Consider the following 17,869-nt stretch of genomic DNA (forward strand, 5'->3'; position numbering starts at 1 on the left):
CACCCGTTCAGCAAGCGTTTTACAAATATTTAAGTTGATTATTAAAAGCAGCTTGATGCACCTTTTTATTAAATCGATCACAACAGAAAGGCAAATATAAGAGACAACAAAAAGGAATGACAACACAAATAATTCAGAATATTTGATAACATCAAGTTTTATTTCAACACTTAAGAGGGTATCCTGTACATCTACAACCATGTATGAATAGTGAACTACAGCCATGATATTATAACTTTTGTGTCCAGTTATGGATGACAGTTTGCATCAGATACATTAGGCAATAGGCGGTCGTAACCACATTGATAGCATACTTTCAAACGGTTAACATTTTTCAGCAATGTTAATCCTTCTTTTTACCTATAAATAAAAAAATACACTAACAAAAACATAAAGAAAAGTAATAACAGAAACATGAACAAAAGGTACTATCTCTTAAAAGTGCATGCTTACGAAATTTAAATGATTTACTTTTTTAGTTTCTGAGATGCCTTTACAAAAAGCAATTGGTCGACTTAGGAATTTTCCCCAACTTCCTCAACATGTAAAGATATTTGAAAGCTCCCAACAATTAACATAATCAACTGTCTGATTGCAAAATTTGTCAAAGATACAATTCTACCCGCAGCATTAGCTAAAGTTTCTTGCATAGATAAGTAAAATGATCTGTTCATAGTTACTTTAGTTTCAATGACAATCATTAACCCTTGAACGTTCCAAGAACGTCATATGAGCTTAGCACCTAAAACATACTGGTATTAGACCTTTGACATATCATGATTGTCATGAAATATTATAAAACATTTATTCCATCAATGCAGTCACTACTACCTCATGCGCGCAACACTTCAGCTATTTTGACATTTAAAACCAAAAGAACGGTTTGTTTTTTACAAAAAAATAAATTTCTGGCAATCTTGTTAATAATCACATTCAGCCACCGTAATTTCCTTAAAACTTGACCTTTTATTTCTAGTATTCTGGAGTAGACTGTGCCATTTATCTATATAGTAACAGCAATAACGGAAAATGATCAATGTGTCGTGCTTTCAATATATATAATTTGACATAATAGATTCTTTTCTCGTAGAGCAGAAAATAAGTAACGTAAACACCACTGTATCAAGTTTATTTTCTTAATTATATGCAAACGTATTCCATACAAAACTTGCTTTCTGTTATTTTGAAAGACAGTTATAATATCTCAGACCGCCTTATTACAGTTTGCATTTCATGCACGTTTAAGGTATATATGTGAAGTAGCCTATATAATATCTGAGAAAAATGATTGGGAAGATAGTTTGAAAAGTTTGAAGGGGTGAAGTACGATTCTGTGTCCCTCCCCCCCCCCCCCAACGACTGATGTACTCCGCCAGCCAGTTGGAACAATTTCCTACTGCTAATAATGTACACCAATAGCATGCTCTCAAATCACTGGTATTGACAGTATAAACAGTTCCTTACCTTGAACTGATAAAAACATATTGTTCATATTACTGCACGTACTGGCAATACGAGTGATCTGAAGCGGGACATAACACTACAGTATAAAAACAGTTGTCCCAACTGAGTGACTCCGCGGCTGTGTTGAATCATTCAGTTGGATCAATTGCGTTATTAAAAGAAGCGCCAAGAAATGAAATGATCAAGTTTGTTTTGCGAACTGCATGTCGCTTACGCGTGTATGGCCGTGGATTACTAGTATATTTAGTAACGATAAATGACTTTACTTGACAAACTCTTAAAAGTTAGGTTGCATTATCTAACTCTGCATCCGTTGTTTAACGATTTGGCAAAAGTTACTTGTAATCATGTAAAATTACTAAGTGGACTTTTACTATTATTTTCGGCAACCCTCAATCGCATGCATACGCATGCTTTTACTGAATGTTGTGTAATATTTACCGACAAAATGCCATGTATTTTTACAACCCGTGATTTACGTAACATTATTATACATATTGTTTTCTGTGTGTACAAGAATTTAAAAGATGAAATCAATCCATTACTTCCACCAAAAAAAAATAATAATATGGCGTAAAACAATTTGTTTAATATTCTTATAAATATCTGCGTATCGTGCATAATGTATACGATTGACTCTATATCATCGTTAGTAATTTAGACTGATAGTTTATGACGATTAAATAGTTAACGTTTGTCATATATCAGACATTTACGTTGACATTGTATGTCTATTTCACACTACCACAGACCCTACACATCTAATATAGACAAGTAGTCATATTTATTTAATCAGCTGAATGTATAGATTGTATACTTTCATTAATTGATATCGCGTGACTACTTGACTCTATATCATCGTTAGTAATTTAGACTGAGAGTTTGTGACGATTAAATAGTTAACGTTTGTCATATATCATATATTTACGTTGTTTGACATTGTATGACTATTTCACACTACCACAGACACTACACATGTAATATTAATATACAAGTAGTCATATTCATATAATCAGCTGAATGTATCTATTGTATACTTTCTTTAATTTATATCACGTGACTACTTGACTCTATATCATCGTTAGTAATTTAGACTGAGAGTTTGTGACGATTAAATAGTTAACGTTTGTCATATATCATATATTTACGTTGTTTGACATTGTATGACTATTTCACACTACCACAGACACTACACATGTAATATTAATATACAAGTAGTCATATTCATATAATCAGCTGAATGTATAGATTGTATACTTTCTTTAATTGATATCGCGTGACTACTTGACTCTATATCATCGTTAGTAATTTAGACTGAGAGTTTGTGACGATTAAATAGTTAACGTTTGTCATATATCATATATTTACGTTGTTTGACATTGTATGTCTATTTCACTACCACAGACCCTACACATGTAATATTAATATACAGGTAGTCATATTTATTTAATCAGCTGAATGTATGTATTGTATACTTTCTTTAATTTATATCACGTGACTACTTGACTCTATATCATCGTTAGTAATTTAGACTGAGAGTTTGTGACGATTAAATAGTTAACGTTTGTCATATATCATATATTTACGTTGTTTGACATTGTATGACTATTTCACACTACCACAGACCCTCAACAATTAATATTTAAAGACAAGTAGTCATATTTATTTAATCAGCTGAATGTATCTATTGTATACTTTCTTTAATTGATATCGCGTGACTACTTAACTCTCTACTACCTTCCTATACCCCACCGATGACAACACTTTTCGAAAGCCTTCCACCATTTAAGAAATTTTTCTTTTTTAACATTCTAAATTACTGTAACTATTTCACACCTCCCCTACCTCCCCCCCCCCCCCCTCTTAAACAAAAACAAACAAGAAACATGTATAATATTAACAGGCAAGTCGTCATATTTAAGCACTTCACTAGTCATATCAATGGCTCTTTCTTCAATTGTCATTGAATGAACTACTTCACCCTACAACTCTCTCCTGATACCACCAACTCTACCCCTCTCTTCTAAGAGTTCATATATGTGACATCATTTTTTGAATGTTCTCTTTAAATAACACCCGTCCCGACAACATGTTCTTATTTTTCACATTACTTTTGGAAACAAATGTATAGGCAATTACAAGAAAAATACACTTTACTGAAGATAAAAAAAAACACCCGAAGTATTTCAACGAATTTTCAACGATATAATATGACTCCAACAAGGCAAACATTACTATAATGTCCATTTGGATGCCAACAAAATCAGTAAGTCATTGCATCGCCGTGTGTTTAAGTAGTGAAGCCTTGAAAATAATGAGGGCGCTTTGCGTTATACTGCAAAAAGCCAGATCATGTGTACGTCTGCATATACATACATTGTGCATTCGACTTTGAAATTGAATTTGATTTTACCCGTTTTTGTGAAAGAGTAGGTGTACTTTGCAAAACAGAGACATGTTATGGCGACCAGACTGGTAAGTACTATACTCCTGACTTAATAATCAAGTCTGATTTTTTGTATCGCCTCTAATGACTTGAATAAGTGGAGTGTTTTGTGCAACTTTTAATATCTGGAAGTGTAATTTCATCTAAGAGGCACATGGCAAACATTTTTCTTCCTTGCATTATTTTAGTGCTCCACTCAGATATTGTCATAGTTGTCCCTTGAAAATGTAACCCTCCCCCTTCCGCAACTTAATTTGTGTAATACTTCCATATTAGTCTGTGCATGCAGGTCTGAGAAATAATGTTACAAATTGGGTAGTAGTTTATGCAAGATTACATATCCCACCAAGGGGCAAGGCTACGTACATAAACATAAGTTAGGCTAAGCCTATTTCCTAGTACTGAAATGTTAGTGATACGCCCATGATATCATAACCGTCATCCCATGTTGTTATAGCATGTGGATCTATCGTTAGGTATACATTTTCTAAGTAAAATGAGGTGGTGATAATTTTTTTCACTAGGCATTTAGTCATATCGCATTCAAAAGGACAGCCGGTCTAGGGGCTAGGCTAACTATATCCAGGGTCCAGTGAATTACAATACAGCAGCTGGACGACACTAGTAAATTAATTATATTCCTATGTAATTGCTTCTACTATTGCTTCCTAAGAATTACCTGTGAAACTACAGTCCACTGCTACATTTTTCACGATTTTGGCACCCAAGTGCAGCACGCGATATCACCATTTCGAGTGATTAATGTCAACTTTATCACTTTAGTTATTTCAAAGACGTAGTGTTTGTATTACGCTCCGTTACTGTCTTGCCGTACAAGCAAAGCGCCACCAGTTAAATGGGTGGCTTCAGTATATGTCGCATGACGTTATTCTCCCTACTTCAATTTCTATGGGTGATGCATATCTTACACACCAAAAATTGATCACGGCGTCATATATGCTAGTGTGATTAGATTTACAGCCACCAACCCCCCCCCCCCCCCCACTTCCATTTCCTATTTTGAACTTCGATGTGTGTTCTGTTTTATTTGTTTATTAAATTATTGATTATTATCAGTACTTTGACTTATTAACCACCTAAAACATGGAGCAATCATTACCCCATCACTGAACTTTGTATCAATCTGATACTATCTCTTGCTTAGTATGAATTGCCACAATCTGTCAGCTGGCGGTATATCATAAACCGCGGTGTTAATGAGACGATATATCTATTTTACTGCAAGACCACAAAATCACTCTATGGAGGGTTACATAAGCCATTTATATTACTGCCAGACATCAATATTGGTCAATGTTTACGACTTTTAGAAACTGGGTCAAAGAGAGTGAAAACAAGAAAGGATTGGAATCTATGTTGAAAACAAGTCTATGAAGCAAAACTTCAACTCCACGACATAAAATTACAAAATAAAATAGAATCGGATATCGGCAACGATGTATAATGAACATTCTCAGCAAATTTACACTTTCGTTTTCATTTTAGGGGACAGTTTAAGGAAAACCCTGCAGACGGGTGTGACAAAGTGTTACCTAACAAAGGCCCCCAAAAATGTTAACATATATTGATAAGTATTATGACGTTGTCAATACATAGAAACAGACATACGTGGTACCCAGTGCAGTTGAGGACGAACGGGGAAGGGAAAGGACATTGTACGGGAGAAATGATTTCAGTTAGAATATATAGTGGCCAAGGGTATCGGTATAATTGATATACCAGTTTATTAACTCATCTTTAATTTACCAAATGAAATTCAATGAGGAAGTTCATCTCGATTTAAGGTTAATACAATGGAGGGCATCCACCAGTAACACCCCTTCTCCACCCCTCCCGGCCCATGCGTGCAGAGACGTCAATGATCAACACAGTGGATGTTGACAAGGAGAGATCCTCGTATGGAGACGAGGAGTGAAATTCGTTTCTTTAAGAAAAGAAACAAGGAAAATGGAAAACCGTTAAAATTCCTGCCTGGAGATGATTCAGATATTGCCCAAAATACGCTATAAAATCATATAATGGTCGTCAGATGCCACATTGAGCAATGTACTTTTCGATCATTTTATTATTTTATTACACCCTTGAATATTTGAATGAAATGAAATCAGTTGGAAGTTTAAAATCTTTCAAAAAGCATTTCTTTCTAGAACATGTTGGATGAACTTGAAGAGAAAGTTAAAATTTAAGGCACACATAGCGACATCAACACTTTTGTTAGGGAACTTCTTTATCTCAACCGTAACTATACCAGCCTCGCCTGTTTTTCCGGGCAGTTACTGTGTAGCCATAACCGTCATGTGTGACCTTGACGCAGGACAGGAAAAGAGTAAAAGGTTGAAATTACAAGTTAGTACATATACTATATGTTACACAGAGATAAAACTGTTGACAATATTTCTCCGATTAGTTTTCTTTTATTGCTTCCATTGACATTACAATATCAATACATATCAATAATTTCATCATTACATGCTGCGATATGAACTTATGATACAGTAACAGATAAATGGGATGAATATGTTGTAATCGTATCACAATGAGAGACCTGGATCGCCTCAATTAGAACAAATGTGTTAGGTTGCAAAATTTATGTATAAGTACAAGCATACAGAAATATGAAAGATACCAAGAACAGTTACAAAATAATGGAATAATTATTTCCTAGGAAATATCTAATATCATAAACAGATACTGCAACGCAATGATTCCTTCCATATTTATCTGTTAGTCGGTGTTCTAGCTTTGTACTTATATTCAATTTTGCGGGATGGGGCTTGTGTTATATTGTTAAATTGTATAGCTTCATATTTATCCAATTTGGGTAAAGGGAATTACGACAAACACTGAATTACAATGAAGAGATCATGAATATTCATCAATCCTTAACCAGCACCATTAATAGAAGAAGCAAAACAACGAGAACAATGAAAGGTATGTATGGAGAGCCGACCATCGAATGCAAGGTTAGTGTTAAACATACAGAACATTATCTTCGTTACTATAATGTTAAAATCTTACTATAATACGTCAGCCACGTTTTCCTACTGTCTTTGAAGAAGCATCATTAGAGATCATAATAATGGAACAAAAGAACTGGATTAAAAAACAAAACATGTCATTGTTATTGATTTATGTCTCAGACAACGTTTCAGTTTAATTTTGAATAACAAAATCAATGGTGTAACGGTAGACAGCCAGTCATTGTTATTATGATAACATTTCACAATATTCTTCTAATATTCACTGTATTACGCGTTAGTAATATCAAAGATTAATCCATAATATAGAAATAGGAGGAACGAAAGAAAGCAACTAAATCTTGAAAGAAAGTAAAATTAATAAAAAGATGAAGTAGAATGCAATCTAACAATTAATGACTAAATATAACAATAACTAGAGCAAGTATTAGCTAGTCTTAGAATTGTTATAAATCGACGAAAAATATCGAATTTAAAGAAATGAAAAAGATCTGAAATAAAATGAAACCAGTAGAATCATTTATAAGACCCATTAAAATAACAATGTAAGAACAGAATGAGACGTATATACAATACAGAGACAATCTTTAATTTTAAGACTTACTTGATCTATAAATAAATTATCAGCTTTACTACGCCAAAATTATGTTATGATAAAACAATAACTGTTTAACGTTCTGCTTATAAACCTTATAAAAAGAGACTGTTAATGAAGCAATTATTGAAGACAACATGAAACAATTAAAACTTATTCAAATATGCGAGTCTAGTATCTTAACAATAATTCAAGAATCGATACCTCCAAAATCAAATATGTATTTTTTTCATGCGTAAGAGACCTAAAGTGACTTACTCGTCGATAGCTTACCTATCATATAATAGTAAATATGATCGATAGGCTACCTATCACGTAATATTAAAATGATCGAGAGCTTACCTATCATGTAATATTAAAATGATCGATAGCTTACCTATCACATAATTTTACAATGATCGATATTTAATATGATCGATAATTTACGTATCACAACATTTTAAAGGGATCAGTTACTTACATATCAAATAATAATAAATATGTTCATTTGCTTACCTATCACATCATATTAAAATGATCAATATCTAACCTATCACATAATATTAAATATGATCGATAGCTTACATATCACATAATTTTACAATGATCGATATTTAATATGATCGATAATTTACGTATCACAACATTTTAAAGGGATCAGTTACTTACATATCAAATAATAATAAATATGTTCATTTGATTACCTATCACATCATATTAAAATAATCAATATCTAACCTATCACATAATATTAAATATGATCGATTGCTTACATATCACATAATATTAACATGATCGATAGCTTACCTATCACATAATAATAAAATGATCGATAGCTTATCTATAACATAATATTACAATGATCGATAGCTTACCTATCACATAATATTAAAATGATCGATAGCTTACCTATCACATAATATTAAAATGATCGATAGCTTACCTATCACATAATATTAAAATGATCGATAGCTTACCTATCGTGTAATATTAAAAAAGAGATAGATATCTAACCTATCACATAATATTAAGTATGATCGATTGCTTACATATCACATAACATTACAATGATCGATCGCTAACCTATTATATAATATTAAATATGATCGATTGCTTTTCAATCACATATTATTAAAATGATCGATAACTTACCTATCAGATGATATTACAAAGATCGATAACTTACCTTCACATAATATTACAATGATCGATAGCTTACCTATCATGTAATATTAAATATGATCGATAGCTTTCCTAGCACATAATATTAAAATGATCAAGAGCTTACCTATTACATAATATTAAAATGATCGATAGCTTACATATCACATAATATTGATAGCTTACCTATCACATGATAGTACAATGATCGATAGCTTACATATCACATACTATTGAAATGATCGATAGCTTACCTATCACATAATATCGATAGCTTACCTATCACATGATATTACAATGATCGATAGCTTATCTATCACATCATATTAAATATGACCAATAGCTATCCTATCACACAATATTACAATGATCGATAGTTTACTTAAAAAAATACTATTAAAATGACTGTTGGGTTTGATTCTCCTTTAGTTTCACAAACAAATGGACACTTTAAAAGATTCATTATAATGAAAAAAAAAGGAATAATAAAAATGAAAAATGAAACACAGAGAGCATACCATTGTATTAACGTTTACTAAATGTAAAGAACATTATCAGCGTTATGATCATATTCAATATTGTTAAATTTTGTAAGCTCACATGATCGTATTGTCTTAACAGACAAGGCTTTATTGAGGACTACAATAACTACGGAAGGTAAATAAAGACGATAAAATACTAACAAGAGTCCAACAGACACTATAGTTACTTGAATAGTGGAATAATAAAGTGTAGTAACCAACACCCAAATATCATAATATTTATGCCAACATGTACCCGCTGTTAACCAAAATTATATTCCAAGTTTGGATATGATCTGATTTAAGGTTGTGGAATTATTTGCAAGTTTCAATTATTGGCACCTCCCAAAAAATTGGGCCCAACAAAATTTTGCGCTCAAATGGTTCCACTCATTCAGGCCCAAATAATGTGTCCTCAAATGCATGTGAGTTGGTAATAAAAGTTGGGCCCTGTCAGCGTAAAAATGTGCCTGGAATTTTTGGGGACTTAGATTGTCTTCATGTACCAGCTATTAACCAACAACTGTATGCCAAGTCTGGCTACAATCTGAATTCAGGTTGCGGAGTTATTTTAATTTAAAACTCCTTAGGTTTGATCCAATAATCCCATTAATATTCATAAGGTCAACGCCAAAACAATAGGGCACAACTTCTTACTAAGAAACATCTACATAAAACAAGTATGAACAGTATCCATTACTCCGTTGGAAATGTACATCCATGATTTCTTTTTCAAAATGAGGATTCAATAAAATATGAATATACTACAGTCATTTGGGTATTAATATCTTCAAATCCCCGAAAGCAAAGTTGTCATCCTATACAATCCAATGTCATATCAAGAAAATTAAACATAGGAATAAACAGAACATTTGCTATCAGTATGCTGTAACTATGACGTCACACCTGTTTGCTTCAAGTTCACTTATATTACAAATTGTGACAATTTCAGCTATCGATATCTCGAAAATGCAAGGCAGGAATTGGATGCTTATTATATGATTAGTCAAATAAATTTTCCCCTGAGCTATCTTTTTAAGATTTGTCACGTCATCCTATTGTCTTCATGTTAAGAACGATAAAACATTGGAATACAAAGAAATGAAGAAATGCTGGCTTAGAACAAACATATCACAGATATTAATTAATATCACCTCTAAGTTCTCATAGATCGATTTTAATAACACAATGGTATTGTAGATAAGCAATGTATGTCATTTAGTCTTTACATTGACACAATTAATGTGACTCTTATCGTGTGAGATTTAAGACATTACGTAACCGATACGTCACAGCTTAAATCAAAATGTATTAAAGGAAGAACGACGAAACCACATACAAGTGTAATCATGCACTCCTAGTTACTGAGTGTATGTGGATACAGTATGTACAGATTTTATCCAAAGCATTCCAAACATGTCTGCTTAAAAATAGTTTAGAAGTATTAACATAATTAGGCGTTTATTTAATGTTCTTAGTAGGAAAGTGCTTGTCGGGGAATGGGGTGGGGGTGGGGATCGAAGATAGGGGTCTGGAGTTGGAATGAATCATATCATTACACACAATTGGACCACTGAAGGGTGTTATACCCTGCACCGAGGAGTGCATGGAGGCTGTGAACAGGTCACCAGCAATACTTCACCAGGGACACACGAGTAAGTGAAACCTCTTTCTTCAGTTACGCAAGTAACAAAGACTTTGTTACATAATGGGGGCAAAGAAAATTAAAAGATAATGCACATTACAGTTTAATTCCCATTATACAATAAGCGTACTGATGGTGGTGCAAATGACTAATATATACAATTACTTGGTCACCAATGTAGAGGGTACGTCATTTATCCCCTCCTACATCACCCCCCCCCCCCCCGCCCATCCACATACACACAAAGAATAAGATAGAGATGTATAGTCTCATATACTGATGACGTAGTGGTTGATGGATGACGTCATTAGAACCTTGATTGGTTCTTAGTAATTTGATGTTGGCTTGAAGAGCAAACACATTTAGAGTTAGAAGAGAAAGTAAATGTGAACAGTAATGTAGGTAATAAAACGTAAGGAATGACTTGTTGTACACTTTACAATACTAAGTAGCCTGTATGGTCATACAATGTATCGAATCTTTGATTGGAGTTCTTTGTAGTATTTGGAGTTATCAACAGTACACAAAGTTAACCTAATATCTTGAAAGGATGGAGTAGGAATCTACTAAACACCCCACCCCCTTCTCCGAATATATATATAAAAAAAAAAAAAAAACTAGCAATAAATTTAAATTATGTACGCTGCCTGTGGTTAACCCCGTCTGAAAGGTGAGTAATATCGTGCACGAGATTCTCATAGTTACTCATTCTTTCTAATATGTACTTCGCTTTTATCTTTTTGTTTTAAAAAAAAATTAAATTTCATTGAGCTAAACTCCAAAGACATAAGTAGTCAATTTGTTAATTGTTTCTTCAACTTGATAAACAATGACGTCATCATACTTTTAAGTAGTTGGCGAAAATGAGGGCGCTGTCTCTCAATATGAGATAGATCGTGATCAGTGAAGCATATACATCATATTCAGAAATGATCAAAGGAAAACATGTATTTCCCCATCGCCTACCCCTCTAGTCCGACAGCAACGTGACTTCCAAAACATAAAAGGTTACATGTGTACACTTTAGCGCACAAAACTAAGTTGTTGAATATGAAGCATATTATAGGATGACTTTAAGCACAACATTAATATTGTTATGTCGTAGACCATTGGCTTTCAGTCTAGGCTGCTTTCGCTATAACATTTTGTTTAATTTCGAGACAAGTTACTTTGAACAGCTGAGTTAAAGGTAACTGGACTCTATAATATAATACGGAGACAATTATGTCAGTTCATCAAATACAACACAAAACTCAATGGGATGAGAAGACTTTTATGTCCTCAAATAACATGTTAACATTGAAGTACAAATTCTACATGGACAAATGTTGTTGAAATCATCTAACTATGCTTTGGTGTAAGAAAGAAATTACAAAACTTGATTTTGTTGAGTTATTCAAATGTATAAATCACATAATTGACATGAATATTTAGGCCTGTACTAAGGGGTTGACGTCATCATCAATTTAGCATTAAAGGAGTTTCCAGACATTTATCTTACCAAACCAGAAAAGCTGAAGAAACATTAATAACACTCCTTCTTTTGTACTATAAAATTTAAAGACTGAAATTAAACAAAATGTAAATTGAACAGTAATCTTTCAAATTTTACTTATTTCTTGGATGTGTATTTATTAATATTATTTTACAAATTAATATCTCTACAAGATCCATTCACAATAAATGTAAAAGTTACAATGTTCATCAAGTCACCATGCCATTGTCTTGAGAATCGAAGCATTTGATGACGTCACAATCACACTAGACTAGTTACTGTACATGTGTGTTGTACTGGAGATCTATCTGGCGCTGTTCGTAGTATTTGGGAGATGTTAACAGTTTACAACCTAAACTCTTTCTTAGATCTTTTCTCACTGAAATTACTGCCATCGTTTTGAGGATTGAGTGAATGACGTCAGTCCTGCTGATGATTGGCATCGCCAGATGAATATACAACTTGCATTGAGCTATATTGTAAAAATAAAATGATATATATTAGTTAATATTGTTATCATATTAAATTATTAGGAGAATAATGGGGAAGTGATACCTAATGAACCCCCTCCCCCGGAAAAAGCGTCAGCAATACCATAACATAACAATTAATTTTACACACCAGATTAACAAAACACCGTGACACGGGAAACAAGGGAACAATGTTTCTGATAATGGAAGTAACTTATCACTCATTTCCATACATTTAATCAGGGATCAGCTTTGATAATGAAATATATAATAAAACCAATTATAGTTGAAGCAAATGATATTAGTGACCATATAAAATTAGATCATCACAGACGTAGGAATACAAATTCTGGTTATTGATAGAGATTTATTCTAATAAATTAAGATTTTACAATTAAAAATAGCAGACAATCACTGTTAACAATTACAATGTTAAATACTAAGGTAGAGAGTATTCAGCTGTATTGACTTACAGTTAGTTGGACATTGCCTGGTTGAAGTTCGCCAAGCTTTACTTGTAACTCGTGTCATGGAATCTCCAAACAAGAGGAAAAGTATAAGTAATGAATATGTATAAGATAACACAGAAACAAAGACAATGCAGTATATAGTTAAATGTTGTAAATCATCATATGCATCCATGTTAAAAGTGTTATTTCAGATAAATCGAGTAATGTAACATAACACTTTGCATGATTCAAATGTCTTGGAAATTGTTGTTCCTGTTCACTTTTACTATTTCAGTTATTATTTTAGGGATTCCTAACGAGTACGTCTTGCGAATATTTTGTTACTGAACATAATATACACATGAAGGCTTAATCCATGAAACCATGGTCACCTATGATTTTGTCGCTCTGATTCCATGCTTGAAAGGAATTGTGAAGATTGAATTCTATAAAAAAGTTATACTGTTTGCTTGAAATATTCCAAATAAGTATGTAAATAACAAAATGAATAGCATATGTCAACCCATATTGACTCATAGCACGAGGATATGATCCTTTCTCAATCTATAAAAAAAAAGTTTTCTGTGTAAAACAGGATTCCTGTACAAGAATCAGTTCACTTATCGCCACAACCCATCCTCTTCCCTGCTGGTAAAAATCCCTGAATAGGTCAAATGACCTATTCAGGGATTTTCCCCTTGATATAACGATGAAGCAATCGATGCAACCCAATGTACTATCACACATCGGTGCGATGCAGGGAAATGTTCCGTCCTGTTTATAAGCTGATCCCGTCTAGCTGAGTAGCCATTTTCAATTATATTGCGAAGTTTGACATTCTCATTATTATGGAAGTTCCACAATCCCTTTCAAACATTAATTTAATCGTTACAGAACCATATCCAGGTCACTCAGCTCATATTGTGTGCTTTTCTTAAGAATTCACAAACGTGGGAGCCTAATCAAATTGGACATTGACTCATGTGATTATGCAATAGAATGGTGAGAGTTCATGCTCATGTGAAGAGTGCAGCATTCTTACGGTGTTAAAATGGCCAGTGAACCCCATTTCTGATGGTAACGAGTATGATCCTTAATTGGGTTTATATATTTCCAGCTGGACCAACCCCTCTCGCTTCTTCCTGTAGAACTTTGAGACCAATCGGATCATTTCGTGTAAAAGTTAAATAAAATGTTGGGTAGGCCGTGTCACTACTCTTGTACCTTTAATATAGAAACTCCCTGAATTGATCATTATTGACATGTGACGGTATAGTTATTTTAGTTGATTCTCTTAATCCTGCTAGACCGGGTTCTGCTTTATGTTTTGTTTTGACGGAACTTGTGTTATCATCAGCATATTTTATCTTCAGTGGAAAGCTACTAACGCCGGTGCCTTTCAATCATAAGGTCCCGAGTTCGAGTCACTCCAAGATTAATGAATGTCGTCCAGTAACAGACAATTCATAATAATGGACGTTAAATATGAATCTAAGAGACTGACTTCGGTCAGCTTGCGGCTTTGATAAGCCAATGATGGCTTATTTGCGAGTTCCTGCTTGCAGGAAGATATAAAATACATACATTAACAGTTTAAGTGTTAATTATAAATGCATATTATAGTGCGAAAGACTATAAACAGTTTAAGCGTTACGAAAAACAGAGTCTTTCTTGCTATCGTTACCTTATTTCCCAAACTATAATTTAATCATCGATACATCGTTCAGATTTATAAACCAGTCTAATTAACCGTCCCAATAACACCAGTTTACAGATGAACGGAGGAGAGGGGGGGGGGGGGGGGGAGGGCGGACTCAGACCGGTGTAACAAATAAGTATAATAAATTGTAATTCACTGAACATTTAAAACTCATATACGCTCTCTGTCCGTCTTTACGCCGTTGTCGGCTGCTTTCTTAAAAGAATCCGTGACAGTAATTCATTGCTAGCCCATTTTGACTAACTTTAGAAAGGTTTGGTAAAATATAAAGAAATTGGCTTTCATATTGCAAAAATAAATGCAGACTAAAACCAACGGTGATCGTATGAAAACAAATTAACTGTAACAGGTTGTGCTGATAAATAATCAATTAATTGAGATATGAACCAGCGTAAACCATCTCGAAATCTTACTTGAGGCTTTGAACTGACACACATTTGGGAAGTATATTGCTCAATAAATGTTTTTTTTTCTTTAAGTTTATGTTGAAAGAGAGTCGACTCTCATGCACGCAGCTTCAGCTCAAATCACGTTAACGTCGTTAGCTACCTACACCGTTGCTGTCATGTCTTTTATATAAACGGACCTGAACTGGAACTTACTTGATGCACCCCTCCTCCATTTAATCCAATCTGTAATGGATTACGGTATGACGTCATCACTCAGTCACTAAAACATCAACCGTTCAGTTTTACTAGTTTCCTTATATGTCATATAACAACAGTTCGCTCCGAGTAAGTTGTTTTATGACACAGTGTATGCTCTCGTTTCACAATGATTCATGATGCTATAACCCAACGGATACAATCATAAACCAACACCAACCCCTCCCCGACCCCAGGGGATGATTCAAATGATTTTATTTTATTAAAGAATACCGGAGTAGAGATTAATGGGAGATTTGGGTATAGACTACAGTTAGCCCTTTGTGTGTAGAGAAATTGTTACCCTATAAAAGTGAAATTCAAAATGTTTATTTTTTTTTATCAGTTCCTTTTACGGTTAATAAACTGTAAAAAAAAAAATTCACGGAAAACGAACTATGATACGAGCTAACAAATTATGATATGCACATCAGCAGAGTGAAATAAAATAATCAGCATCTGCCGGTGGGAGGGGATTGACAGTTTAAAAGTTATATTCCAATAATGTGTGAGGCTTGTAACACACCATAACACCGGACTCAACTTATTTTAAAGTCTATTCGTTTCTTTGTTTATCATTTCTTTGACTGTGTGTGCGGAAGTAAGATTATTTAGGCCGCATCTAAATTTGACATTGAGAACAGTGCTATCATCATTACGAGGCATTAACTTGTAACTGGCCTATCTGAATTCCCTGTTCGATACACGACAATTATAAATCTTTCCTCCTGATGAGGGACAAAGTATCATAATCTTTTGTCTTATTTCTTTGTTCAACATTAATTAATACCTCTGTGTCTATTATTAAAATTACCGTTACTAATTAACAGGAACATGAATCTATGTCTCTCTCACCTCTTCTCCTGGTAGATTGCCATTTCCGTCACAGGCCTGAAAGGAAGAGAAATATTATATTCATGAGATTTAGAAAATGAATTTCAGGAAAATATAATATGGCGAAGCAAACAATGTATAAGTTACAATGATATATATTCAAAAATATCGCAGTAAATTATTCCTGGCAGGTAAACACACATCTACATTGAACACCCTAAAGTCAATAAAGGAGACAGACTCGTCAGTGTAAGATGCACGGACTTAATAACATGAATATAAACATCAGCTTTATAGGGAAGACATTGTTAGTTTTAAACCCGTCATCAACCCCCCGAATGACGTCATCAAAACTGAGTGACGTCATAATGACCAACTTCTCACTGAGGTGATCAGATGGATACAATGGACAACAGAGAAGATGACGAGTAGGGAAAGGAGGGCAGTAATTAAAGATAGACCCCAGAATATCGTGGTCAGAAATAGCAAAACCTTAGTCAACAAAGCAACACATTGGTTACACCCCCCCCCTTCGTCTGAGACGGTCTGTTTCTATCGTATTGTTAGTAGTGTAAAGATATCCATCAAAGTTTTGGAAATGTAGTTGTCTGGTAAAAATATACAATAAGAGACACAATCGGATAATCAAATAGATATGTTAACAACTTAAACATTTCACTAATTATAATAAACCTTGCACAAATGTGTTTCAGAGAGTCACTTGGTTTGGGTTGCTCATATACTCTATAGAACGTTGTTCGGACTCGAGAATGCCATACTCGAACCAAGTAGTCACGGACTTGGCTCGGAATCAGGAATAATTGGACATCAGAGTGTTTCTTATACTATAAGATACAGACATATTGAATGGCTCTGATTGAAATAGTACTAATAAAAATAGGAACCACATGAAGATACAAGGCCTGGATGTTGTATTTTGTTATTGTCAGCGCTTGAATATAATTATTAATTTGCCGGTTGGTAATTGTATAAAATTCAACCACATTTACAGTTACTTTGAACACCCCACCCCTCCCTCTATCTGGCCTAGGCTCCTTCAAGACCCTACGTTATACACAGTGTTGAAGTTATTAAAAAATAAAAGAAATAATGCAAATATTTTAAACCATTATTAGTTCAGATTCACCGTTGCCATTTGTTGTATCATAACGCTGCTGCTTATTCATAGTACTGTACGTACAGAGGGTGGTAAAAAAAATACGTTTCTTGAAAGTTAAATAAAATTCTTAAATTTAACACCTTTAAGTTGACCTTTTAATGTAGTCACATCTACTTTAATTTTGCTTGCATATTAAAGTACATCAACATGATGAAACCTACCCCCAAAAACAATACATTTGTTTCTTAGTTTCAAGTCAAACCGAGATCAGTCCTTCATATATAAGCCTGCTTGGACCCACACATTCATATCAGTGACGTATATATA

The 17,869-nt window shown here is 33.7% G+C and overlaps 2 protein-coding genes and 1 long non-coding RNA gene across 3 annotated transcripts in view; 1 reads left to right on the forward strand and 2 right to left on the reverse strand.

Annotated features, from left to right (window-relative positions):
• The window catches only part of LOC139969997 (uncharacterized), a 310,518-nt gene that overhangs the window by 210,399 nt on the left and 82,250 nt on the right, over positions 1–17,869 (forward strand). The gene's annotated exons all lie outside the window — the stretch shown is intronic.
• Positions 1–17,869, reverse strand: part of LOC139969971 (uncharacterized) — a 480,181-nt gene that overhangs the window by 117,642 nt on the left and 344,670 nt on the right. The gene's annotated exons all lie outside the window — the stretch shown is intronic.
• Positions 11,567–16,482, reverse strand: LOC139970006 (uncharacterized). The gene is made up of 3 exons (XR_011793887.1): positions 16,444–16,482; positions 13,249–13,311; positions 11,567–12,777 (listed from the first exon to the last, which is right to left on the reverse strand). It is a non-coding gene; the product is annotated as an uncharacterized lncRNA (long non-coding RNA).

Source organism: Apostichopus japonicus, chromosome 7 (genome assembly GCF_037975245.1).
Source record: "Apostichopus japonicus isolate 1M-3 chromosome 7, ASM3797524v1, whole genome shotgun sequence".
Classification (NCBI taxonomy): Eukaryota; Metazoa; Echinodermata; class Holothuroidea; order Aspidochirotida; family Stichopodidae; genus Apostichopus; species Apostichopus japonicus.